This window comes from Chiloscyllium plagiosum, chromosome 36 (assembly GCF_004010195.1).
Source record: "Chiloscyllium plagiosum isolate BGI_BamShark_2017 chromosome 36, ASM401019v2, whole genome shotgun sequence".
Classification (NCBI taxonomy): Eukaryota; Metazoa; Chordata; class Chondrichthyes; order Orectolobiformes; family Hemiscylliidae; genus Chiloscyllium; species Chiloscyllium plagiosum.
In genome coordinates this window covers 34668204-34694409 of record NC_057745.1, presented here as the reverse complement: position 1 = coordinate 34694409, position 26206 = coordinate 34668204, and the positions used below count along the sequence as shown (strand labels likewise).

Below are 26206 nucleotides of genomic sequence, written 5' to 3'. Positions count from 1 at the left end.
CATGCCACATCCCAAAGGACTAGCCACACTACCATACATCAAGAGCACTTCCGAACTGACAGCCAGACTACTGCGACCATTAGGACTCATAACAGCACACAAACCAACAGCCACTCTCGGACAACAACTCACCAGGATGAAGGACCCGATACCCAGCATGAGCAAAACCAATGTAGTGTACAAAATCCCATGCAAGGACTGCACAAAACACTACATGGGACAAATAGGAAGACAGCTAACGGTCCGCATCCATGAACACCAACTAGCCACGAAACGACACGACCAGCTATCCTTAATAGCCACAGACTCAGATGACAAGCAACATGAGTTCAACTGGGACAACACTACTATTATAGGACAAGCCGATCAGCCAGAGAATTCCTAGAGGCATGGCACTCATCCACAAATTCAATCAATAAGCACATTGACCTGCACCCAATATACCGGCCACTGCAATGGACAGCTGGAACTGACAACCGGAAGCGGCAGAGACAAATCACTACAAATGCCGGAGGAAACATCACAGAAGCGCTTCACAGGAGGCTCCCAGGTACTGAGGATGTCACCTAGACAGGGGACGAAATGTCTGCAACACAAATTCCCAGCTCGGCGAACAGAACCACAACAACAAGCACCCGAGCTACAAATCTTCTCACAAACTTTGAATTCCATTTTCCACTGTTCCACCCACTCAACCAAACTATTGATACCTCCCTGCAACCAATAGCCATTCTCTTCACTATCAACTACCCAGCCATTTTGTCTGCAAGTTGCTTAGTCTTGCCTCCCGTATTTAAGTTTAATTCATTCATATCTTCAGTTGATTCATCAATGACCTTCCTTCCATAATCAGGATGGAAGTGGGAATAATCGCTGATGATTGCACAATGTTCAGCATCATTTGCAACTCCTCAGATACTGGAGCAGTCCATGCCTAAATATAGCAACACCTGGACATTATTTCTGATAAGTAGGAAGTAACATTTGTGCCACTCGATAAGGGAGAATCCAACCATTGCTACTGACACTCTCATTTGTGAATTCAGAGGCGAAGTACTTATTACGAACCTGGCCTCCATCTTCTGCATCCACACACTAGTTGCCATGTACACTGCCGACAGGCTCTAAACTTCATGTAGTTATCTCTTACTCTTAATGTACAGATAAAATATTTTTGGAATTCTTTAAATTTACCGGCCAGTATTTTTCGGTATACTTTCTGCTTTCCTAGTTTCCTATTTCACTTTGCCCTTGTGCTTTCTCTATTTCTCTGGGCTTCATCTTAAAGCATTAGTTTTTCTGAGTTTGTCATTAGCTCTATTTTTCTCCATTGTATTTTACCCTATAGGCTTTTGAATAACCAGACTCTAGATTTGGCAGTACTGCTCTTTCCTTTGCGTGGACGTTTCTACACTGTGCCATAGAATCTTGCTTTTGAATACCTTCCTCCAATTTACCCCGATTTACCTTCAAGTATCATGTTTACTTTTTAGACTAGATTAGATTAGATTCCCTACAGTGTGGAAACAGGCCCTTCGTCCCAACAAGTCCACACTGACCCTCCGAAGAGCAACCCACCCAGACCCATTCCCCTACCCTACGTTTTTTTTAACCCCTGACTAATGCACCTAACACTAAGGGCATTTTAGCACGGCCAATTCACCTAACCTGCATATCTTTGGACTGTGGGAGGAAACCAGAGCACCCGAAGGAAACCCACACAGACACGGGGAGAACGTGCAAACTCCACACAGACAGTTGCCTGAGGCGTGAATTGAACCCGGGTCTCTGGCGGTGTGAGGCAGCAGTGCTAACCACTGAGCCACCATGCCGCCCTTTTGTTAGATCAACTCTCAGCTTTTGCCTTCCCCCAATTTAGAACTTGAACTTCTGTTCTTTGTCACTTTCCATAATGATGCTGAAGCTAACTGTTTTATGATCACTATCTTCAAATGGTCACACACTGGTATTTCATTCACCTGCCCATCTTCATTTCCCAAGACTAAATCTAGAATTGGCCCTCACTCAGTGGGCTTGTTGCACACTGGCTAAAAATGTTCTCTTGAAAACAGTTCAAGAAGTTTGTGCCCTCTATGCCTTTTGCACCATTTGTATCCCACTTTATAATTGCATAGTTGTAGTTCATGCCTATTATTGCCCTGTTGTTTTTGAACTAGACATTTGCCTGCAAATATGCTCTGCCAACTTTCTTACACTGGGGTTTATAGTTTGCACTGAGCAGCATGGCTGCTCGTTGTCTCTTTTTGAGCTCAACCCATATGACCTCATTTGATGTTTCATTTTGTATAATCATCTGCTCTCTCAGTTGCATTTAATTACTTAACTACTAATGCTACTCCTTCACTATTTTTTATTCCCTTCTCTGTCTTACTTGAAAACTCTCCATCCAGGGATATTGGCTACCACCCGTGTTACTCTTTTTACCAAATTTCCGTTATAACAATGATATTGTGTGTATGCTCTTAGACCATAGAGCTTTATTTGCTGTGCTCATTGTGTTTACGTGTAGAGGGAATCTCTGATTTATGAACATCTGATTTTTGAAAGCATGTACTCACAAATGTCATCCTGTACAGGGGTGTAGTTTTAAAGATCCAACATATAAATATTTGTTGTATTTGCGAACAGCTATGTTCTATTGTACTGCATTGTTTGACTTGTGTACAAATCAATTTGAGGACTGAATCCATTCACAACCCAGGGTCTGCCTGTATACCTTTTAATACTGCCAAATTCATGGAATGCCCTGGCAGTAGCAATGGTGGACTCTCCCTCTTTCTGGGCATTTAAGTGAGCATTGGATAGGCATATGGAGGATAGTGGGCTAGTGTAGGTTAGGTCGGCTTGGATTGGCGCAACATCGAGGGCCAAAGGGCCTGTACTGCGCTGTATTCTTCTATGTTCTATGTAATTCCTGTTATGTACACTCTTTAACCTCTACTTTCCCTGTTTTTCCAAATTACTCAATAAGCCTCTGTTTCCTATTCTGAATTTGTCCTCAGCTTCCCATACCCCTGCTAATCTATTTTAGGATATTTTTCTGTTCTTGATCAGGTGGAGACTGCCTGGCTTGTACAGGTCCCTCATTCCTCAGAATTGGCCCTAATTACCTCCAACACCAGTTTTTCAGCCAACTTATTCAAACACTCAATTCTCCTATTTCTCTGCTCATGGGCATGTGGGACTGGGAGTAATCCTAAAACTGCAGCTTTAGGGGTGCTGTCAAACCATGAAATCTGTTTCCAGAATCTCATTGGTACCATTGACTTAAGTAAGAATGGCAATGTGGACTATAACATCTGGCTGACTACCCTTCCCCCAGAATTAATAAAACAATGTCTCAACTGAAGAAGAAGCTTGTGACTGAGCACCAGCTCCCAATTGAGACTAAGATATGACGTTGACAGACTTGTGTAAGGAACGTTACTTTAAGCTTTTGGAGAATATGCAAAAGACAATGCCAAGGATAATTTGTTCCCAAAGCGGTTTGTCTTTACTGAAGCCTAAGAAAGCTGAAGTACATCCATTGATAGCAATCTGGTTCCAAATTTGTAACCTTATAATGGCACCAACAAGCTTTTGTTTTAAATTGGACCAAAAACAGACCATTCCTTAGCCAGTATATTTTACATTGCAATCCTTTATACGAAACCTGAACAAGCTTAAATTGATGTTCTTTCTTGCAGAAGTACTATGCTTTGTAAGCCTCACTTATGAAAAGAATCAAATAATCTCTGAAGTGCTGAGCTGGTTTGACCTTCTATATCCATATAAAATTACCATTGACCAAATGCATACCTTTGAAAATATTGGTTATCTGATGTTTTATAAATGTTTACATTGCACCTTTTATCTTTCATTTCAAAGTAAACAAATTCCAGAGATCTGGGTTACTGTATTGACAATTGTATCCAGTAAATAAAGATAAATTATGTCACACGTTCTATTGGATAGTTGAGAACCTATCTCCCAAATCATAATGTTTCTCATGTCGTATAATATGAGGAAATCAACCATTTGCTGTAACACTAAATGAACAGTACTGTGGAAATTACCTATGATGTTTAGCGCTTCATTGTAAGGTTGAGATCAAAACTATTTTTATCCTCTTGGAAAGGAGGGTAATATGCAGCTTTGATGTGACCTTTTGGTGTGACCTTTCTAACCACTTCAATGACTCCACTGAACTCCACATCAAGTAGATCAGCCTTTTCTACTGGTACGTTTTTACCATCACCATCTGACAGAATAGAGGAGATCCCAGACCTTCTAAAGTCTGCCCATGAACTGAACAGGTAGACCGGGCCTGCATTAATCCTTGTACATGGACTCCACAGATCATCCACCATTTCCTTCCCTTTGTCTTTCCCGGAGCCATGAGCCTCGTTGATTGCTGACAGTTATTATCTCAGTCATTTCCACCTGGTGTTAATGCCAAGTATGATGGCTGGTAGAACACAGGATACATCTGTGTGGTGAGTGCTGATTGCAGTCCAGTGTGGAGGGATTGCTGCCTTCCAAGAACATTTGGGGAACAGTCCTTTGTTGACCATGGTCTAAATCAGCCTCTCTGAGGTGTAACACACTTGATGCTCCAGAGATCTTGGACACTGATCTCCATTAGATTGTTCGATTCAAAAACAGACATTGCTGAAAAAGCTCAGCAAGTCTGGCAGCGTCTATGGAGAGAAAGCAGAGTTAAAGTTTTGAGTCCAGTAACCCTTTTTCAGAAATTCTTCGAAAACTTCTTCACATTATCAGATTATCTGTTTTGGAGAATATCTTTAGCCTACAGCTCAGGTAGGGCTTCTCAGAGCAGCTCCAAGGACAGCCCTCACACAGATGGACTCTGAAGCAAAACCTTGACAGAAGTATTCAAAATAATAAAGGGTCTTTATAGAGTAAATAAGCAGAAGCAATTTCGATGGGTAGAAAGTTTAGAGGTGGATGTTGGCAACAGATTTAAATTGATTGGCAAGAGATGCTTTAGAGAAGGTGCAGAGGAGATTTACCTGGATGCTGCCTGGTTTGGAGGGCTTGTCTTATGAAGGGAGGTTGAGTGAGTTCAGGCTTTTCACATTGGAGTGAAAAATGAAGAGTGTTGACTTGATAGAGGTGTACAAGGTAATGAGAGGTATAGATAGAGTAGATAGCCAGAGAATTTTCCCCACGGCATAAATGGCTGTCATGAGGGGTCATAATTTTAAGATGATTGGAGGAAGGTTTAGGGGAGATGTCAGAGGTCGGTACTTTATGTAGAGAGTGATGGGTGCATGAAATGCACTGCCAGCAGTGGTAGTAGAGTCAGAGACGTGAGGGACATTTAAGCGACTGCTGGACAAGCACATGGCTGTAAATTGAGGGGTGTGTAGGTTAGGTTGATCTTAGATTAAGATAAATGTTCGGCACAACATTGTGGGCTGAAGGACCTGTACTGTGCTTTACTGTTCTATGTTTTATGTAAACAGAAGTGAATTGAGGATTTTTAGAAACATAGAAACATACAAGCTAGGCGCTGATTGTCTAACTTAATAGCCTAATCCTGCTTTTTCCCCATAACCTTTGATCCTATTTGGCCCAAGTGCTATATTGAATGTATTCAAGAGGCAGCTGAATGTTTTGGCATCAACAACTTGGTGTGGTAATGAACCCCACAGGCTCACCACACGTTGGGTGAAGAAATGTCTCCTCGTCTCCATCCCAAAGGATTCACCCCGAATCTTCAGACTGTGACTCCTGGTTCTGGACACACCCATCATCAGGAACATCCTCCCTATATCTACCCTGTTTTGTCCAGTTAGAAATTTATAAGTCTCCATGAGATCCCCCCTCATTCGTCTGAACTCCAATGAAAACAATTCCTACCTCTTCAATCTCTCCTCATACATCAATCCCTCTATCCCTGGAATCAACTTGGTAAACCTTCGCTGAACTCGCTCGAGAGAAAGAGCATCCTTCCTCAGAAAAGGAGACCAAAACTGCGCACAATATTCTGGGTATGGCTTCGTCAAGGCCACGTGGAACTGCAACAACAGTATCCTTGCTCCTGTACTCGAAACCTCTCACAATGAAGGCCAACATACCATTTGCCTTCTTTATCGCCTGTTGCATTGCATTCTTATCTTCGGCGACTGGTGCGCAAAGACACCCAGGTCCAGCTGAACACTTTTCTCTCCAATTTGTAGCCATTCAGGTTGAAAGGCCAGTATCAAACTCAAGAGTTCTTTTTCAATCGTGGAATATTTCCTCTGGTGGATGTTGACCTTCTTCGAAAAGTCCAACTCCTATGTCACGAGCGTTGATGATGACTTTAAAAGGTTTTGGTGTAACTTCAGCTGGTTTGGTGGTTAATATTGATTTCAAATGGTCAAATGCCTCCTGGCATTGTTCTGTCCACGGAAACCTTATGTTCTTCTTCAGCAAATCTTAACAGTGCCACTACACGGCTGAAGTTTGGAACAAACATTTGATAGAACCCACTGAGTCCAAAGAATCAAAGCACCCCTTTCTTTGAGGTTGGTTGTGGAAATTCCTTGATGGCCTTTGCCTTTGTGCTCCGTGGAGTCAACCTTACATGACCGATGTTATGTCCCAAGAACGTCACCTCTGCTTTCTCGAATTCAGTTTTGTTGAAGCTTATTACCAGTTTTGCTTCTTGTAATCATTCGAAATGCTCTGCCAACTGTACCATGTGATCTTTCCAGGATTTACTAAGGATCACTACATCGTTCAAACAGACTGAACAGTTTATTAATCCAGCCACAACTCTGGTCATGAGTCTTTGGAATGTGGCGGGTGCGTTCTTCATTCCAATGGGCATCACTTTAAACTGATATAGCCCATTTGGGGTTACAGAAACAGAAATTTCTTTCGCTGTCTCTGATAAAGGTATCTGCTAGTAACCATGCATTACGTTCAACTTGGTGATGTAACTGGCATGTTGAATTTCTCAATACAGTCCTCCAATCTGGGAATTGGATATGAGTCCAATTTTGTAATGGGCGTTGACCTTCCGATAAGGAGAGAGGTCATTGTACCTATTGGAATAAATGACATAGGAAAGGAAAAGGATGAGATTCTGATAAGGAGAATATAGAGAGTTAGGCAGGAATTTAAAAAGGAGGTCCTCAAGGGTAGTAATATCTGGATTACATCCGGTGTTACGAGCTAGTGAGGGCAGGAGTAGGAGAAGAGAGCAGATGAATGCATGGCTGAGGAGCTGGTGTATGGGAGAAGGATTCACATTTTTGGATCATTGGAAGCTCTTTTGGGGTAGAAGTGACCTGTACAAAAAGGACAGATTGCACCTAAATTGGAAGGGGACTAATATACTGGCAGGGAAATTTGCGAGACCAGCTTGGGAGGATTTAAACTAGTAAGGTGGGAGGGTGGGACCAAGGGTGATAGTGTGGAAAGAGATCAATCTAAGACTGGTCCAGTTGAGAACAAAGACGAGTCAAACAGTCAGGGCAGGCAGGGACAAAGCAGAGAAGAAGGTAGGACTGAAAAATTAAACTGCATTTATTTCAATGCAAGAGATGTAACAGCGAAGGCAGATGAACTCGGGGCATGGTTAGGAACATGGGACTGGGATATCATAGCAATTACAGAAACATAGCTCAGGGATGGACAGGACTGGCAGTTTGATGTCCCAGGATACAAATGCTACGGGAAGGATAGAAAGGGAGGCAAGAGAGGAGGGGGAATGGTGTTTTTGGCAAGGGATAACATTACAACTGTGCTGAGGGAGGATATTCCTGGAAATCAATCCAGGGAAGTTATTTGGGTGGAACTGAGAAATAAGAAAGGGGTGATCACCTTATTGGGATTGTATTATCGACCCCTTAATAGTCAGAGGGAAATTGAGAAACAAATTTGTAAGGAGATCTCAGTTATCTGTAAGGATAGGGTGATTAGATTAGATTAGATTAGATTAGATTAGATTAGATTACTTACAATTAGATTAGATTAGATTAGATTAGATTAGATTAGATTAGATTAGATTAGATTAGATTAGATTAGATTAGATTAGATTAGATTAGATTAGATTAGATTAGATTAGATTAGATTAGATTAGATTAGATTAGATTAGATTAGATTAGATTAGATTAGATTAGATTAGATTATAGGAAGTGGTTTTTGCTGTTATATCCTGTTGTTCACAATTTGGTGAGCTGATGTTGTCCTGAGCTGTGTGTAACTTGTTTTCCTTTTAATGGCTGTGCCAGAAATAGATTTCCTCTAAAAATGTAAAACTAAACTAGAGAATGAAAGAATGCAAGGGATTTTCCTTTTACGTAGTATCAAGTAATATAATCTTTGTCAATGCGTAAGAAAACAGAAGCTAAAATGGATAAAGGCAGCAAACGTTAATGAAAGGCAAATCATGCTTAATCAATCTACTGGAGTGTTTTGAGGATATAACTTCAAAAATTTTTGAAGATGTAAGGTCTAATAGATAAGGGAGAACCATCGGATGTGATCTGTTTGGATTTTCAGCAAGCTTTTGATAAGATGTTAATGAGCAAAGTTAAAACACCTTCTTTGAGGAGGTGACCAAGCATGTGGATGAGGGTAGAGCAGTGGATGTAGTGTACATGGATTTTAGTAAGGCATTTGATAAGGTTCCCCATGGTAGGCTTATGCGGAAAGTCAGGAGGCATGGGATAGTGGGAAATTTGGCCAATTGGATAGAGAACTGGCTAACCGGTCGACGTCAGAGAGTGGTGGTAGATGGTAAATATTCAGCCTGGAGCCCAGTGACAAGTGGAGTTCCGCAGGGATCAGTTCTGGGTCCTCTGTTGTTTGTAATTTTTATTAATGACTTGGAAGAGGGAGTCGAATGGTTGGTCAGTAAATTTGCAGACGATACGAAGATTGGTGGAGTTGTGGATAGTGAGGAAGGCTATTGTCGGCTGCAAAGGGACTTAGATATGATGCAGAGCTGTGCTGAGGAGTGGCAGATGGAGTTCAACCTTGCCAAGTGTGAGGTTGTCCATTTTGGAAAGACAAATAAGAATGCGGAATACAGGGTTAACGGTAGGGTTCTTAGTAAGATGGAGGAGCAGAGGGATCTTGGGGTCTATGTTCATAGGTCTTTGAAAGTTGCCACTCAGGTGGATAGAGCTTGTAAGAAGGCCTATGGTGTATTAGCGTTCATTCGCAGAGGGATTGAATTTAAAAGTCGTGAGGTGATGTTGCAGCTGTACAGGACCTTGGTAAGGCCACATTTGGAGTACTGTGTGCAGTTCTGGTCGCCTCACTTTAGGAAAGATGTGGAAGCTTTGGAGTGGGTGCAGAGGAAATTTACCAGGATGTTACCTGGAATGGAGAATAGGTCGTACAAGGATAGGTTGAGAGTGCTAGGCCTTTTCTCATTGGAACGGCGAAGGATGAGGGGTGACCTGATAGAGGTTTATAAGATGATCAAGAGAATAGATAGAGTAGACAGTCAGAAACTTTTTCCCCAGTTACAACAGAATGTTACAAGGGGACATAAATTTAAGGTGAAGGGTGGAAGGTATAGGGGAGATGTCGGGGGTAGGTTCTTTACCCAGAGACTGTTGGGGGCATGGAATGCGCTGCCTGTGGGAGTGGCAGAGTCAGAATCATTGGTGACCTTTAAGCGGCAATTGGATAGGTACATGGATAGGTGCTTAAGCTAGGACAAATGTTCGGCACAACATCGTGGGCCGAAGGGCCTGTTCTGTGCTGTATTGTTCTATGTTCTATCTAACACTACGGGCAAGTTAGCATGGCCAATTCACCTAACCTGCACATCTTTGGACTGTGGGAGGAAACCGGAGCACCTGGAGGAAACCCACGCAGACACGGGGTGAATGTGCAAACTCCACACACACGGTTGCCTGAGGCAGGAATTGAACCCGGGTCTTTGGCGCTGTAAGGCAGCAGTGCTAACCACTGTACCATCGTGCTGCCCCTTTAGTGATGGAAGAGACCAGATCTAAAAGTTGAAGTTCTAAATTGGAGAACGGCCAATTTTGATGGTATTAGGTGGCCTTTATGTGGAGCTGCAGGAGATGGAGGAGATACTAAACGAGTATTTTGCATAAGTGTTTACTGTGGAAAAGGATATGGAAGATATAGACTGTAGGGAAATAGATGGTGACACCTTGAAAAATGTCCATATTACAGAGGAGGAAGTGCTGGATGTCTTGAAATGGATAAAGTGGATAAATCCCCAGTATCTGATCAGGTGTACCCTTTAACCCTGTGGGAAGCTAGTGAAGTGATTTCTGAGCCTCTTACTGAGATATTTGTATTATTGATAGTCACAGGTGAGGTGCCGAAAGACTGGAGGTTGGCTAACGTGGTGCCACTGTTTAAGAAAGGTGGTAAGGACAAGCCAGGGAACTATAGACCAGTGAGCCTGACGTCGGTGGTAGGGAAGTTGTTGGAGGGAATCCTGAGGGACAGGATGTACATGCATTTGGAATGGCAAAGACTGATTAGGAATAGTCAACATTGCTTTGTGTGTGGGAAGTCATAATTCAGTTTTGTGAAGCAGTAACAAAGAGGATTGATGAGGGCAGAGCGGTAGATGTGATCTATATGTACTTCAGTTAGGCGTTCGACAAGGTTCCCCATGGGAGACTAGTTAGCAAGGTTAGATCTCATGGAATACAGGGAGAAGTAGCCATTTGAATACAGAACAGGCTCAAAGGTAGAAGACAGAGGGTGATGGTGGAGGATTACTTTTCAAACTGGAGGCCTGTGACCAGTGCCACAAGGATTGGTGCTGGGTCCACTACTTTTCATCATTTACATAAATGATTTGGATGTGAGCATAAGAGGTATATTAGTAAGTTTGTAGATGACACCGAAATTGTAGGTGTAGTGGACAGTGAAGAAGGTTACCTCAGATTACAACAGGATCTTGATCAGGTAGGCCAATGGGCTGAGAAATGGCATATGGAGTTTAATTTAGATAAATGTGAGGTGCTGCATTTTGGGAAAGCAAATCTTAGGATTTATACACTTAATGGTAAGGTCCTAGGGAGTGTTGCTGAACAATGAGACCTTGGAGTGCAGGTTCATAGCTCCTTGAAAGTGGAGTCGCAGGCAGATAGGACAGTGAAGAAGGCGTTTGGTATTCTTTCTTTAATCAGTCAGAGTATTGAGTACAGGTGGTGGGAGGTCATGTTGCGGCTGTACAGGACATTGGTTAGGCCGCCGTTGGAATATTGTGTGCAATTCAGATCTACTTACTTTAGGAAAGATGTTGTGAAACTTGAAAGGGTTCAGAAAAGATTTACAAGGATGTTGCAAGAGTTGGAGGATTTGAGCTATAGGGAGAGGCTGAACAGGCTGGGGCTGTTTTCCCTGAAGCGTCGGAGGCTAAGGTGTGACCTTATAGAGGTTTATAAAATCATGAGGGGCATGGATAGGATAAATAGACAACGTATTTTCCCTGGACTGGGGGGGGGGGGGGGGGAGGAGTCCAGAATTAGAGGGCATAGGTTTAGGGTGAGAGGGGAAAGATATAAAAGAGGCCTAAGGGGCAACCTTTTCACAAGAGGGTGGTACATGTATGGAATGAGCTGCCACAGGAAGTTGTGGAGGCTGGTACAATTGCAACATTTAAAAGACATCTGGATAGGTATATGAATTGGAAGGGTTTGAAGGATTATGGGCCAGGTGCTGGCAAGTGGGACTAGATTGGGTTGGGATATCTGGTCGGCATGGACAAGTTGGACTGAAGGGTCTCTTTCCATGCTGTACAACCCTATGACTCTATAATATTGTCAATATAGTAAATTCAGATTTGATTTTTTTTTGGGGGGGTATAATTTATACTCATTAGCGTAATTCAAATTTGTTTTTGTCTCCAAGCAACCAGCTACCTTAGCTGCTGGACTACATGTTGCATCGTATATTATTCAGAAAACTTTGTGCTCTCAAGTTCTACTGGCTTTTTATTCTCTTACAGTACACCCACATCTTCATAACAATGTATATCGTGAATAGCTGGTCCTAGCACTGATCTCTGTGGCACCCCACTAGTTACTGCCTGCCAAATTGAAAAGGGCCCATTAATTCCTACTCTTTGTTTTCTGTCTGCCAACCAGTTTCCTGTACATCTCAGTACTCTTCCCCCACTCCCATGTGCTTTTATTTTACACAATAATCCCTTTTGCAGGACTTTGTCAAATTCTTTCTGAAAGTTCATCTATACCACATCAACTTGTTCCCCCTTGTCATCTCTAGTATTACATGATTTCCCCTTCATAATTCCATGTTGACTCTGTCTGATCCTGGAGGAGAAAGTGAGGTCTGCAGATGCTGGAGATCAAAGTTGAAACTTTATTGCTGGAACAGCACAGCAGGTCAGGCAGCATCCAGGGAACAGGAGAGTCGACGTTTCGGGCACAGGCCCTTATTCCTGAAGAAGGGCCTGTGCCCAAAACGTCGAATCTCCTGTTCCCTGGATGCTGCCTGACCTGCTTGCTGTTCCAGCAATAAAGTTTCAACTCTGTCTGATCCTGCCACTGCTTTCTAAATGCTCTGCTATAAAGTCCTTGATAATGGTTTTGAGAATTTTCCCACTACCACTGTTAAGCTTCCTGATCTATAATACCGTTTCCTCTCCACCTTCCTTTTTGAATATTGGAGTGAAATTTGCTGCCTTCCAACTTGCAGATACTGTATCAGAGTCTATAGAATCCTGGAAGGTGACCATCAATACATCTGCTATTTCTAGGGCCACTTCCTTAAGTTTTCTGGGGTTATTATCTGTCCCTGGGGATTTATCCGCCTTCAATCCCCTCAATTTTTCCCAGCACCATCTCTCTACTAATATTGATCTCCCTCAGTTCTTCCCTCTCACTAAATCTTGCATTCTCCTACGTTTCTGGTATCTGATTTCTATCCATTTTTGTGAAGGCAGAACCAAAGTTGATATTCAGTTGCTTAGCCATTTCTTTGTCCCCTATTATACATTCCCCTGTTTTCGACTGGAGGGGATCTATATTTGTCTTCAATCTATTTCTTTTCACATACCTTTGGAAACTCTTAGTGTCAGTCTTTGTGTTCCCTGCAAGCTGACTTTGGTACTGTACTTTACCCTTCTTAAGCAATCCATTGGTGGTCCTTTGCTGAATACTAGACAGCTCCCGATTCTCAGACCTATTGTTTTTCTTGGCCAATATTTCTGTTTCGTCCTTGGATCGGATACTATCTCTAATTTCCTTTGTAAGCCATGGATTAGCCCTGTTACCCAATTTACTTTTGTACCGGACAGAAATAAACAGTTGTTGCAGTTCCCTCATGTGGTCCTTGACTGTTTGCCATTGCCTGTCCACTGTCATACCTTTAAGTATCTCTCCCCAATGTATCAAGGTCAACGCACGTCTCATATCTTTCTAGTTTCTTTAGATTAGATTAGATTAGATTAGATTAGATTAGATTACATTACAGTGTGGAAACAGGCCCTTCGGCCCAACAAGTCCACACCGATCCTCCGAAGCGCAACCCACCCATACCCCTACATTTACCCCTACCTAACACTAAGGGCAATTTAGCATGGTCAATTCACCTAACCTGCACATCTTTGGACTGTGGGAGGAAACCGGAGCACCCGGAGGAAACCCACGCAGACACGGGGAGAACATGCAAACTCCACACAGTCAGTCGCCTGAGGCGGGAATTGAACCCGGGTCTCAGGTGCTGTGAGGCAGCAATGCTAACCACTGTGCCACCGTGCCTTTATTAAAATTCAACACCCTAATCTCCGAATCAACTACCTCACTCTCCATCTGCTAAAAGAATTCTACGATGTTATGGTCGCTCATCCCCAAAAGGTCTCACACAACTTAATTGGCAATGATTCCCTTCTCATTACACAGTACTCAGTCTAAGGTGGCCTGCTCTCTCGTTGGTTCCTCCACATATTGGTCAAGAAAACCATCCCAAATGCAGTCCACAAATCCTTCCTCTGTGGCTTTGTGGCTAATTGATTTGTCCAATCGATATACAGATTAAAATCACCCATGATCACCAATATTCCCTTATCACATGCCTCTGATTTCCTGTTCAATGCCATTCCGAACATTACCACTGCATTTTACTTTAATGCAACAAGTTATGATCTGGAATTTTCTGCCTCAGAATTAGATTAAATTGTAACTTTCAGACTAGAATGTGATAAATGTACTGGGCTTTGTGCAAAATGCAGGGAGTGTGACTACTTGGACAACGTTTTGAAATAGATTGGCGCAGGCTCAATGTGCAGAATGTGGTCGAGTATAAATAAGGTAACTATCAGCAACTTCTTGGTATAAAAATCTATAATCCTGTAGAATCACGAAAGAATGGCCATAGAATGAAACTGACTTTGAAGTTTCTAATGAGTTGGACAGACATGACACAAAATGAAAGATGTAGCAGATGCTGGGCAAGTGAAGAATGAGTGCGTGTGCAGAAGGGAGATACTCCTCTTGCGGGTTTCACAGGAGGGAAGACTGCTGGGAAGTGGAAAAACTGGCATCGTAACTTTTCATTTTAGAATGTCCAACTGTTGGCGAAGAACAGTTTTCATTATTGCTGGTAGTAGAGGTGCGAATTCTGACTAATATTTGCACAGTGAGGGAGTTTTATCTCCATAACCTGCTGTTCTATGTTATTGGCTTAGTTAAAAGTGGAATGTTTATGCATTTTTGTTGCCTTTTAATCATCAAAGGATTATACCTCAGCAGATGTATGCAGATGTATTCTTGGCTCTGTGGCAGAATTATGGATTGGCACCATGTGTCTACAGGCTTACCCCATTCATAAAAATATTACTAAGAGAAGAAAGCTATCCCACAGACTCCCATGTGAATTGCTTTAAAATGGATTCTGCCCAATCAGGTGAATCTCCTAAAGGAAGTTCTTGCAGTATCTTCTCTTAGAGTCATAGAGTCATAGAGATGTACATCATGGAAACAGACCCTTCAGTCCAACCCATCCATGCCAACCAGATATCCCAACCCAATCTAGTCCCACTTGCCAGCACCCGGCCAATATCCCTCCAAAATCTTCCTATTCATATACCCATCCAAATGCCTCTTAAATGTTGCAATTGTACCAGCCTCCACAACTTCCTCTGGCAGCTCATTCCATACACGTACCACCCTCTGTGTGTAAAAGTTGCCCCTTAGGTCTCTTTTATATCTTTCCCCTCTCACCCTAAACCTCTAGTTCTGGACTCCCTGACCCCAGTGAAAAGTCTTTGTCCACTTATCCTATTCATGCCCCTCATAATTTTGTAAACCTCTATAAGGTCACCCCTCAGCCTCTGACACTCCAGGGAAAACAGCCCCAGCCTGTTCAACCTCTTCCTGTAGCTCAGATCCTCCAACCCTGGCAACATCCTTGTAAATCTTTTCTGAACCCTTTCAAATTTCACAACATCTTTCCGTAAATGACAAAAAGTAGAGGGCCCAGCACCAATCCTTGTGGCACTCCACTGGTCACAGGCCTCCAGTCTGAAAAACAACCCTCCACCACCACCCTCCTTGAAATTTAAATAAAATCAAATTGAGCCTCTTGGCACCATTTACGAGACATTAGCACAGGTAAGACATAAGCCCACAACACGAGCACCAAGACTTTGCATGTGGTCTTGCTACTAGGAAGATGCCATAAAGAGAACATTCCAAAATTACACTTCATTACCTGAGATCTGTGTAGTTATCTTATCCAACCTGTTCAGATATGTAAAATCATACCTCGGGGTCAGTTGGGACTTGAACTTGTATTTTCTGGCCCATAGGTTAGAAACTCACCGCTGTGCAATAAGACGCTTCTGCTCCTATCTAAATATTTTTAATCAGCCTCTTCAGATGCATTATAACACACTATTAGAACAGGTGGGCCTTGAACTCAGGCCTACTGTCTCAAAGAATCACAGCCCTCACTTCTGAAAGTCACCGTAGGGTTTGGGACCACAGGCTACTCTCTCTAATGAGAAAGTAACAACCGGTAACAAGTTTAACTTCTGGGTGAGGAGTGCAGTTGAGAAGATCAGCATTTCACGCTATGAGAATTGAACCCCACTATTGGGGTCACACTGAACTAGAAAAAAACCCCATCCAACCAACTGAGCTAATTGACCGCTGAGTGTTATGAATGAAAGAAACAGGTTGTCATGCATTGGAGGGAATTGAATCCAGGCCTCCTGGCTGCTAGGCTCAAATCCTACCACTGAACCACCAATGCAACTTAAAGGTGCATTTGTAGATACTGTAGATACTTTTAATCAATCTATTCAGATGTGTTACATTACACATGTAGAGCAGGTGGGACTTCAATCTGAACTTTCTGGCCCAGAAGCAAACATACTAGAGGTAGCACCACAAGCACCTCTCTGCTCCTATATAGGTATTTTTAAGCAACTGTTTTAGACATGCTAAGATGCATAATGAAACCAAGAAATGTTGGAGTAAATTTGCAGGTCTGATAGCATCTGGGAAATGCTATGACAGAAGGATTACAAGTCACACCAAATCAGCCACTATTACTGCATTCACAACATAGTGACCTTAAAACATTCAGTGACCCTCAAAATTGTTCAGTTGTTCCTGCATTAGATTTAGATTTAACAAATAACCTGTCTTGGCCACCAAATTCATAGCTTTAAAATTGTCAATTTATAATTAAGAACATAACTTTATCAGAACACAGATAAACTAAATGGCAATTAATTAATATCTACACTCTAAACCCAATCTTATTAGAATATAGACCCCCCCCACTCACTCCAATAGACAGAGGGATACTGTTAAGAGACAAATTAGAAAATAAAATAAAATAATTGTAATTTACCAGTTTGACAATGTTTCAGCAATGAAATCTTGGCATTTATGAAATTCCTGGTTGATGGGCTGTATTACAGGCATATAGGACTGTATATCTTGCTTTAATTCTAAAGTCACTAGTCAATGCAAACAGCTTCCTTAGACCTCTGGAGATTTTTGCAGTTTTCTTACAGATAGGTTTTTTTCTCAGAACTTTGAACAAGTCGATGACTGGAGAATAACTAGAGATAACGAAACCAAAAAAAACAGCTTTTAAAGTCTCTTGCCCGAAATCCCAGTCAAAGCCAGTTCATTCTGTTTTCTCTTTATCAACATTCTCTGTAGTTGGCCGGCCAGCTCTGGTCTTCATTTGATTGAGCAATTCAATATCCAACCAGCTGCCAATCCCTGAGCAGAACCATATCTCAGTGCTCAATCATCTGTAATATTCTTAGACTAGCAAATAACCTGCATTATCTTTCCAGGCCAGTTCCCAACAGCAAACATCACTCTTTTTTTTAATCTTCCTTTTTTAAAAAATACGCTGCTGTTCGTAGTTCAGTTCTCAATGCAAATTATAATTCCAAACCGATATCTGAGAAAATAAAAGTAGTGATGATTTCAACAGGAGAAAGGAACAGAGTTAATTTTTAGAGTCCAATAGGACACTTCGTCAGATGTCTACCTGGCAGAGGCGGAGTGTCAGCATACCTCCTCCTATCTCCTCTGACACATGACTCCACCACTGAGCATGACGCCACCTCTTCTAGGACTAAAGTTAAAAATCACACAACACCAGCTTATAGTCCAACAGGTTTAATTGGAAGCACTAGCTTTCGGAGCGCTGCTCCTTCAGGTAGATTAGATTAGATTAGATTACAGTGTGGAAACAGGCCCTTCGGCCCAACAAGTCCACATCGACCCGCCGAAGCGAAACCCACCCATACCCCTACATTTACCCCTTACCTAACACTACGGGCAATTTAGTATGGCCAATTCACCTGACCCTGCACATCTTTGGACTGTGGGAGGAAACCGGAGCACCCGGAGGAAACCCACGCAGACACGGGGAGAACGTGCAAACTCCACACAGTCAGTCGCCTGAGTCGGGAATTGAACCCGGGTCTCTGGCGCTGCGAGGTAGTTGTGCCGGCATCTCCAAATCTTTTAAGATTGTCACTGACCTTAACTCCTGCAGAGATCTCCCCTCCACAGCTTCCCATTTCATAGTCCCCAAATCCTGCACAGCCTATTTCTACTGTCTCTCCAAAATTTATAAACAACACAGTATTATAAAGCGGAGGTTGAACCCCCTCTGAGAACTAAAACTGTAAGACCCAAAGAGGAGCACCTTGCCTATAATCTGTAAAAGGAGTGTGAAAAGTGGTATAACCTGCTTTTCAGCAACTTCTAGTGGTTAAATAAAATTAATCCCTGAGTCACACTTTAAGATCAACAAGTACCAATTTATTTATCTAATTCTAACAGTGAACAAATTAACTAAACTATGAACAAACTGAATACATCCCTTTTAACTAACTATTCCCAAATAAAGCAAGATTATAATGGCATGCTGATCCAATAAATATAAATTGCACTCATATTAAACAAAAGAATGTAGTCTCTCAATTTTAGCCAGGATTCATGCCTTCTGGAATGTTCTGGGCCTTCTCCACCGAGTCTTCTGTCAGGAATGCCTTCTCTGTCATTGGTACCATTGTTATTTAGATGGTGCTTTCTCTAAGACATTGATGAGGCTGTGAGAGCCAGTGATTCTCTCTTAAGAGCTGAGGGCTGTTAGCTCTGGCAGATGGTAGCTGGCTCTGAGGTCTCTTCTTTTATACCCTTGATGACATATCAATATTTCTTACAATAGCATTGGTCCTGTGTTGACAAAACCATCAGATTTAAATTTAATAGGTTTTGATATCTAATGCCTGGTTCAAATTGATTGGCTAAATTCAAAAGCCTGGTATCTTGGTAAAAACTGTTGCTTGGCAAGCTAACTGCATGGTCTTTCAATACAAATGCTTCAGTTTGGGCCCTCTGTGCACCTGCAATCTCCCAGGCTGCTCACAGACATCCCTTTTAAATCTCTTAGCATAGAAAAGGCATCGTGCAATGCTTTTCCCCATTTTACGATTTTACAATTTTACAAACACCAAATTCTAACTCCCTGCCTCCCAATCTATAGTTATTCTACCCAACTTCACACCACTTCGCTGATTCATTACTTCAACCTGTTCATACATGACTGAACTTATTTCTTCCTATCTTGACTTTATTTTCTTCCCCAATGTTCAGGCTTTTCCTGAGTCATATTATATGTTGATTCCACAATTTCCAGTTTTCTAACCCAACTGCCTCCTCATCACCGTAGACACACAGTCCCTCTGTACATCCATCTTCCATCAAGGTGGTCGGAAGGATCCCTGTTTCTTCCTGGAAAAGGGTCTCAAAAAGTCCCAATCCGCCACCACCCTCTATTGCCTGGCTGAACTTGTTCTTGCTTTGAACAAGTTTTTCTTTAGCTCATCTCACTCTACAGGTCAAAGATGTGGCCGTGGGTACCTACATGGATCCCAGTTATGTGTAACTCTTTGCAGGTTATATGGAATATTCCTTGTTCCAGTCCTATTCAGGCCCCCTCCTCAACTATTCCTCTCATGCATCGATGATGCATTTGGGCTGCTTTCTGTTCTCACTGGAATTGGAAAAATTAATCAGTTTTGCTTCCAATTTCCACCCTTCTCTCACTTTCACCTGATCCACATCTGAGTCTTCTCTTCCACCTCCAACTTTTCTGTTTCCATTTCTGGGGACCACCTGCCCACCAATATTCATTACAAGCTCAACGACTCCAACAGTTGCTTCAAATGCACTTCCTGTTCTGAAAGGGAGTCACATTGGACTTGAAACATTAACTCAGTTTTTCTCTCTCCACAGATGCTGTCAGACTGGTGAGGTTCTCCAACACTTTCCATTTTTAATTCAGATTTCAAGCATCAGTAGTATTTTGCATTTATTTACACATTGACACATGTTGGCCTTCTGGATCAGAGATAGGGATGCTAACACTATGCCACAACAGCTCTCCTGCTCCAATGTAAAATTCTAAAGGGCGTAGACAAGGTGGATAGGCAGAAATGTTTCCCCTTAAAAGTTTCAATAGCTTGTTAATTTTCAAACGAAGAGCAGGAGGTTTAGAGAGGATTTTAGGAAGAATATTTTCACCCAGAGGAATGTGGGTATCTGGAACTCACTGCCTAAAAGGGTGGTAGAAGCAGGAACCCTCAAGACAGACAAGAACTACATAAATGAGCACTTAAAATGCCATAGTATGAAAGACTATGGGCCAAATACTGGAAAAAGGGGTGAGAGAAGATGGATGTTTGATGAACAGCACAGGCATGATGTGCCGAAGGGCCTCTTTTCATGCTGTAAAAGTCTGACTGTTTAAATTGCAGAGTTGAATTAACATTCCAGCACTTAGAGGAAAAAGGAATTGATACTGAAGGGCAGATGTTCCAGATAAGAGAGGGAAGCAATTCAGGTTCAGAATCGATTTTCTGAAGGAATTGGCAGAACTACAATTGGCCTTTTTGAGTTTGTAGTATTTTGGAGCATGTTGGAGTTAATTGTGCATGTTTAGATATTTTGTAAGTATTTCAGTGACTGCAGACAACATGTTTTCATCAATTTTGGAGCAATAAAAAGCAATGGTGGAGATGTGGTATTAAATAGTAGAGTACATAAAAGACCTGCATTCATTTTTCTCTTCTCATGAGCGGCGCTATAAGATAAAGATGAGACATTTGTTAAATTTTGTTGATACAGAGCAATGTGATTTAACTGCACCAGCTCCTACTGCTGATGAATGATGGGTTCGTGAGTGCACATTTATAAATCCAAAAGAAAACTTTTTGCCATGGTTATTTATCAGGGTAGGAGAAAGTGAGGTCTGCAGATGCTGGAGATCAGAGCTGAAAATGTGTTGCTGGAGAAGCAGCTCTTCTTCAGGAATTCCTGAAGAAGGGCTTATGCCCGAAACGTCGTTTCTCCTGTTCCCTGGATGCTGCCTGACCTGCTGCGCTTCTCCAGCAACACATTTTCAGCTATTTATCAGGGTAGAACAGTTTGAAGATAAAATATATTTTGTTAGTAATCTCCTTGGTAACAGCAGCTTCAGAAAAACCTCAAGAGTACAGTTGTTGGAGTGTGATTGACAAACTGCCACTGCATTCTTAAAGACTATGGTACACTCCCCCATTGTTTTTCTGCCACTTTGGAGGAGGAGGCTTCACATCAGTACCACTCATTTGGAGAATTGTCCCTTACGGGCATATTCTAATTGTGCTGTCTCTCGCTACATATTTACTGAAAGTGATCAACTTCAAGAGTCCTAGCACATAGTCTTAAACTATTCGTGCAGCCCTCAGTCTGGTAAATACAGGATCAGTGATAAAGATTTATAGCATTACTATCAAATTCTACACCGTTATTTCAAACAAATGAATTCCTTTGCAGCCTATACTACTGTTTCCAGACAAATTAATTATAATTATCATGTAACTGTTCGTATTTTGCTGCAACAAATTGCATCATCTAAAGGCCGTTAGCTTAAACTGGTGATTGTGTTCGTCATTTGGCTCCCTGCTGATGCCTGCCGTTTGTTCAGTTTATCAACACATAAACAAACATGGTCTTTTTGATTCACTTTGTTTTCATTAGCTTCTTTTGAATGAAAATTGTGTTTTTAATCACTTAGCTCCTGTTTTAAAATTTATTAAATTTCCTTATTGGAACTGAGTTATCTCTCCCCAACCTCTTTGTCACACCAACCCTTTCCAGGTATCGGAATCCTCAGAGCTGACAGAGCATACATTCAAATACATGTTGTAGAGTCATGGAGATTTACAGCACGGAAACAGACCCTTCGGTCCAACTCGTCCATGCTGACCAGATATCCCAACCCAATCTAGTCCCACCTGCCAGCACCTGACCCATATCCCTCCAAACCCTTCTTATTCATATACACATCCAGATGCCTTTTAAGTGTTGCAATTGTACCATCCTCCACCACTTCCTCTGGCAGCTCATTCCATACACGTACCACCCACTGCATGAAAAGGTTGGCCCTTAGGTCTCTTTTATATCTTTCCCCGCTCATCCTAAACCTGTGCTCTCTAGTTCTGGACTCCCCCACCCCAGGCAAAAGACTTTGTCTATTTACCTTATCCATGCCCCTCATGATTTTATAAACCTCTATAAGGTCACCCCTCAGCCTCTGATGCTCCAGGGAAAACAGCCCTAGCTTATTCAGCCTCTCCCCACAGCTTCTAATTTGAGGTAACCTTCTTCGCTGTCCACTACACCTCCAATTTTGGTGTCATCAGCAAACTTACTAACTATACCTCTTATGCTCACATCCAAATCATTTATATAAATGATGAAAAGTAGTGGATCCAGCCCCGATCCTTGTGGCACTCCACTAGTCACAGGCCTCCAGTCTGAAAAACAACCCTCCACCACCACCCTCTTCTACCTTTGAGCCAGTTCTGTATCCAAATGGCGAGTTCTCCCTGTATTCCATGAGATCCTGAAGAAGGGCTTATGCCCGAAACGTCGATTCTCCTGTTCCTTGGATGCTGCCTGACCTGCTGCGCTTTTCTAGCAACACATTTTCAGCTTCCATGAGATCTAACCTCTTGAGACTCATCAGCAATCTCACCAAGCACAGGAAACCTGAGTTGCAGTGGGACCCAGCCCAGCTCCATGATAGATTTGAAATCTGTTTTCCCTGGTTCATTGAACATTGACAAATTAGGCATTGCCAGACCATGAATAGTTGGTAGTGAACAGCTACTAGACTTCGGTGCTATTTAGTTATAGAGTGATAGTCATGGAGTCATACAGCATGGAAACAGACCCTTCGGTCCCATCAGTCCGTGCCAAGCATAATCCTAAACTAAACTAGTCCCACCTGCCTGTGCTTGGCCGATATCCTTCTAAAAAAACTAGGAGAAAGTGAGGACTGCAGATGCTGGAGATCAGAGCTGAAAACTGTGTTGCTGGAAAAGCGCAGCAGGTCAGGCAGCATCAAAGGAGCTGAAGAAGGGCTTATGCCCGAAACGTCGATTCTCCTGCTCCTTTGATGCTGCCTGACCTTCTGCGCTTTTCCAGCAACATATTTTTCAGCCCATATCCTTCTAAACCTTTCCTTTGTCACAAAGTTGTCTAGAGGACTCGTGAAGTGGAAGACAGGAAGCTAGGGTTTGTTTGTTTCAATGAACATAGATTTAAATTAAGGGGTGGTAGGTATAGGACAGATGTTAGGGGTAGGTTCTTTACTCAGCGAGTTGTGAGTTCATGGAATGCCCTGCCAGTAGCAATGGTGGACTCTCCCTCTTTATGGGCATTTAAGCGGGCATTGGATAGGCATATGGAGGATAGTGGGCTAGTGTAGGTTAGGTGGGCTTGGATCGGCGCAACATCGAGGGCCGAAGGATTTCATTTCATTTAACTGCTCCTTTATAACAGATTGGGGACTGAGAGGTAGGTTATACCACTTGTTACAATTCTTTACCAGATTATGAGGCGAGGTGACGTGTGCTTCCCTGGGTGTTTTGGTTTTTAATTTTAAAAATCACACACCAGGTTATAGCCAACTGGTTTATTTGGAAGGATTAGCTTTCAGAGCTCCAAAAGCTTGTAGTTCCAAGTAAACCTGTGGACTATAATTGGTGTTGTGTGATTTTTAACATAGTCCACCCGCGTCCAACACCGGCACCTCCGCGTCATGGTTTTTAATTATCAGAGGGTGTTGAACATCACTCTGTAACACTATTCATGTACTTTCAGTTCTCTGCTTCATTAAAAGTCAGAGAATCATAGAAGTCTACATCTCAGAAAAAGGCCCTTCAGCCTATCAATTCTGCACTGGTCAAAAATAAGCGCATAAGTATTCTAATCTAATACTTGGCCCACAGCCTTGTATGTCTTGGCAACACAAGTGCAAATCTAAATACCTCTTAAACATTATCAGAGTTTCTGTCTTATCACCCTTATAGGCAGTGAATTCCAGATTACTACCACTAAGTCAGCCAAGCTATGGGCCGAGTGCTGGAAATGAAATTACTACAGTTAGGTGGGTGTTTTTGACTGTTTTTGATGAGCAGAAGGGCCACTGTGGTAGCTGACTTTAAATAATGTGGAGGTGCTGGTGTTGGACTGGGGTGGACAAAGTTAGAAATCATACAACACCAGGTTGTAGTCCAACAGGTTTATTTGGAAGCACTAGCTTTCAGAGCGTTGCTCCTTTGTTGAGTAGCTCATTAATGTTCTGACAAAGGAACAGCGCTCTGAAAGCTTTACTTCCAAATAAACCTGTTGGACTATATCCTGGTGTTATGATTTTTGACTTTGAATGAGGCAGTACTAAAGTCAAGGACTTTTCTTGTGTAAATTAAGGGTGACTTGGTGCCAGCCTCTGTGGAGGTATTTCATAGCCTGTCCAGTGTAAAGACATTCTTCTGATTGTGCAGTTCTACTTATGCACTTAGTACTCTATCTATGGCCTAACTAATGCTCTATAAAGTTGCAACAAGATACCCCTGCTCCTATATTCTTTGCCCCGGCTAATAAAGGCAAGCACCCCGTATGCTTTTTTTACCAATTAATACCTCTGCTAACACCTTTAGGGATCTGTGGACTTGTGCATCAAGATCCCTTTCCTCCTCCGTATGCCCTAGCGACCTAATGTTCATTGTGTAAATCCTTTCCTTATTAGACCTCCCAAAGTGAATCACCTCACACTATTCAGGATTAAATTCAATTTTCCAATTTTACCAGCTGATCAATATCAGGCTGTAGCCCTGATTTGGAGATGCCAGTGTTGGACTGGGGTGGAAAAAGTTAAAAATCACACAACACCAGCTTATAGTCCAACAGGGTAATTTGGAAGCACTAACTTTCAGAGCGCCGCTTCTTTTTGTGTACCACCCAACAACCACCTGATCAAGGAGCAGCGCTCTGAAAGCTAGTGCTTTCAAATAAACCTGTTGGACAATTACCTGGTGTTATGTGATTATTTTAAATTTAAAAGTGTAGCCTGTGACCATCTTCCTCACTATCATTAACACACCAATTATCGTGACATCTGCAAACTTAGTAATTAAACTTTCTACAGTCACATTCAAGTTGTTAATATATGTAACAAAAAGCAAGGGTCCCAGCACCAATCCCTGTCATATATCGCTGGTCACAGGCTTCAAGTCACAAAAACAAACCCTCCAATATCACCCTTTTTCTCCTTTTTGCAAGCCTGTTTTGGATCCAGTTTGCTAACTTGCCTTGGATCCTATGAACTCTGACCTTTTGTAGCAGCCTGGCAAGTAGGACCTTGTCAAATGCTTCACTGAAGTTCATGTAAAACAACATCAACTGCACGACATTCACCCTGTGATGCCTGCAAACAAGTAAAAGTATCTGAGAAAGAAGATCAAGGAGCAGTGTTTTGATCAATGCAAGAATCATCTGAGCAAGTCCTGTGATACTGTGACCACTGAATTGCCATCCAGCTGTTCCCTCTTCCCATTTCTTTTCTTGTCTCTGTGTTTATAGGGGGAATTTATAAAGGGGCTCGAGTCTTAACTAGTAAAATTATATGTTGACAGTCCAATACTGTTTATCTGAGTTTAAAATCTAATTACTTTTATTAAGTAGTAATTTTTGTTAAGTGCAGAAAATTGATCCAGCAACCAGTGTCTAAAAGGTGGGTAAATTAGGGAATCTTGTGTACTTTTAAATTACCTTTAACTTTTAGCTCACTAACCCAGTGAGGTTTAAAATTTGAGCATGAAAGAGAATACGTTCCAAAGAAATGAAGTTTGGGAGGGTGGACAAGAAGTTTGTGAAGTCCTGAGTAAGGAGTCTCTAGACCTACACTCTAAAAGCAGCTTGGGGAACAGGCTGTACAATGAACCCTTAAGGTTCCAAAAATAACGGTTCAACATCCCAAGAGTTATGTCTGCCGCTGTGTAAGGAAGTTTTGTCATATGTGATACAAATATTATTGCCCATCGACTTGCCATGTGCTTTATTCTGGTGTTAAGTGGTAAGGCATAATTATGTGGATGCAGCTAGTGATCTCTTCCAGCATCACCTCTAGGCTTTCCATGGTGTCATTCACCATTATCAAATAACTCCAGAACATAATATTGTTGAAAATAATCTTGCTTCAGATACAATGTCTTGGATCCTGCAGGTGAGATCAGACATGAATTCATCCATTGGTTCATAAATAGATCCCTGTTCCTCCACTGACAATGGGTTTATACTTGTTTATGGAATGTCATGCATTTTCTCTAATTGCTTACCTAAATATCCAA

At 42.1% G+C, this 26206-nt stretch overlaps 1 protein-coding gene across 1 annotated transcript in view; it reads left to right on the top strand.

Annotated features, from left to right (window-relative positions):
* Positions 1–26206, top strand: part of adamts17 (ADAM metallopeptidase with thrombospondin type 1 motif, 17) — a 655987-nt gene that overhangs the window by 212147 nt on the left and 417634 nt on the right. The window lies entirely within an intron of this gene.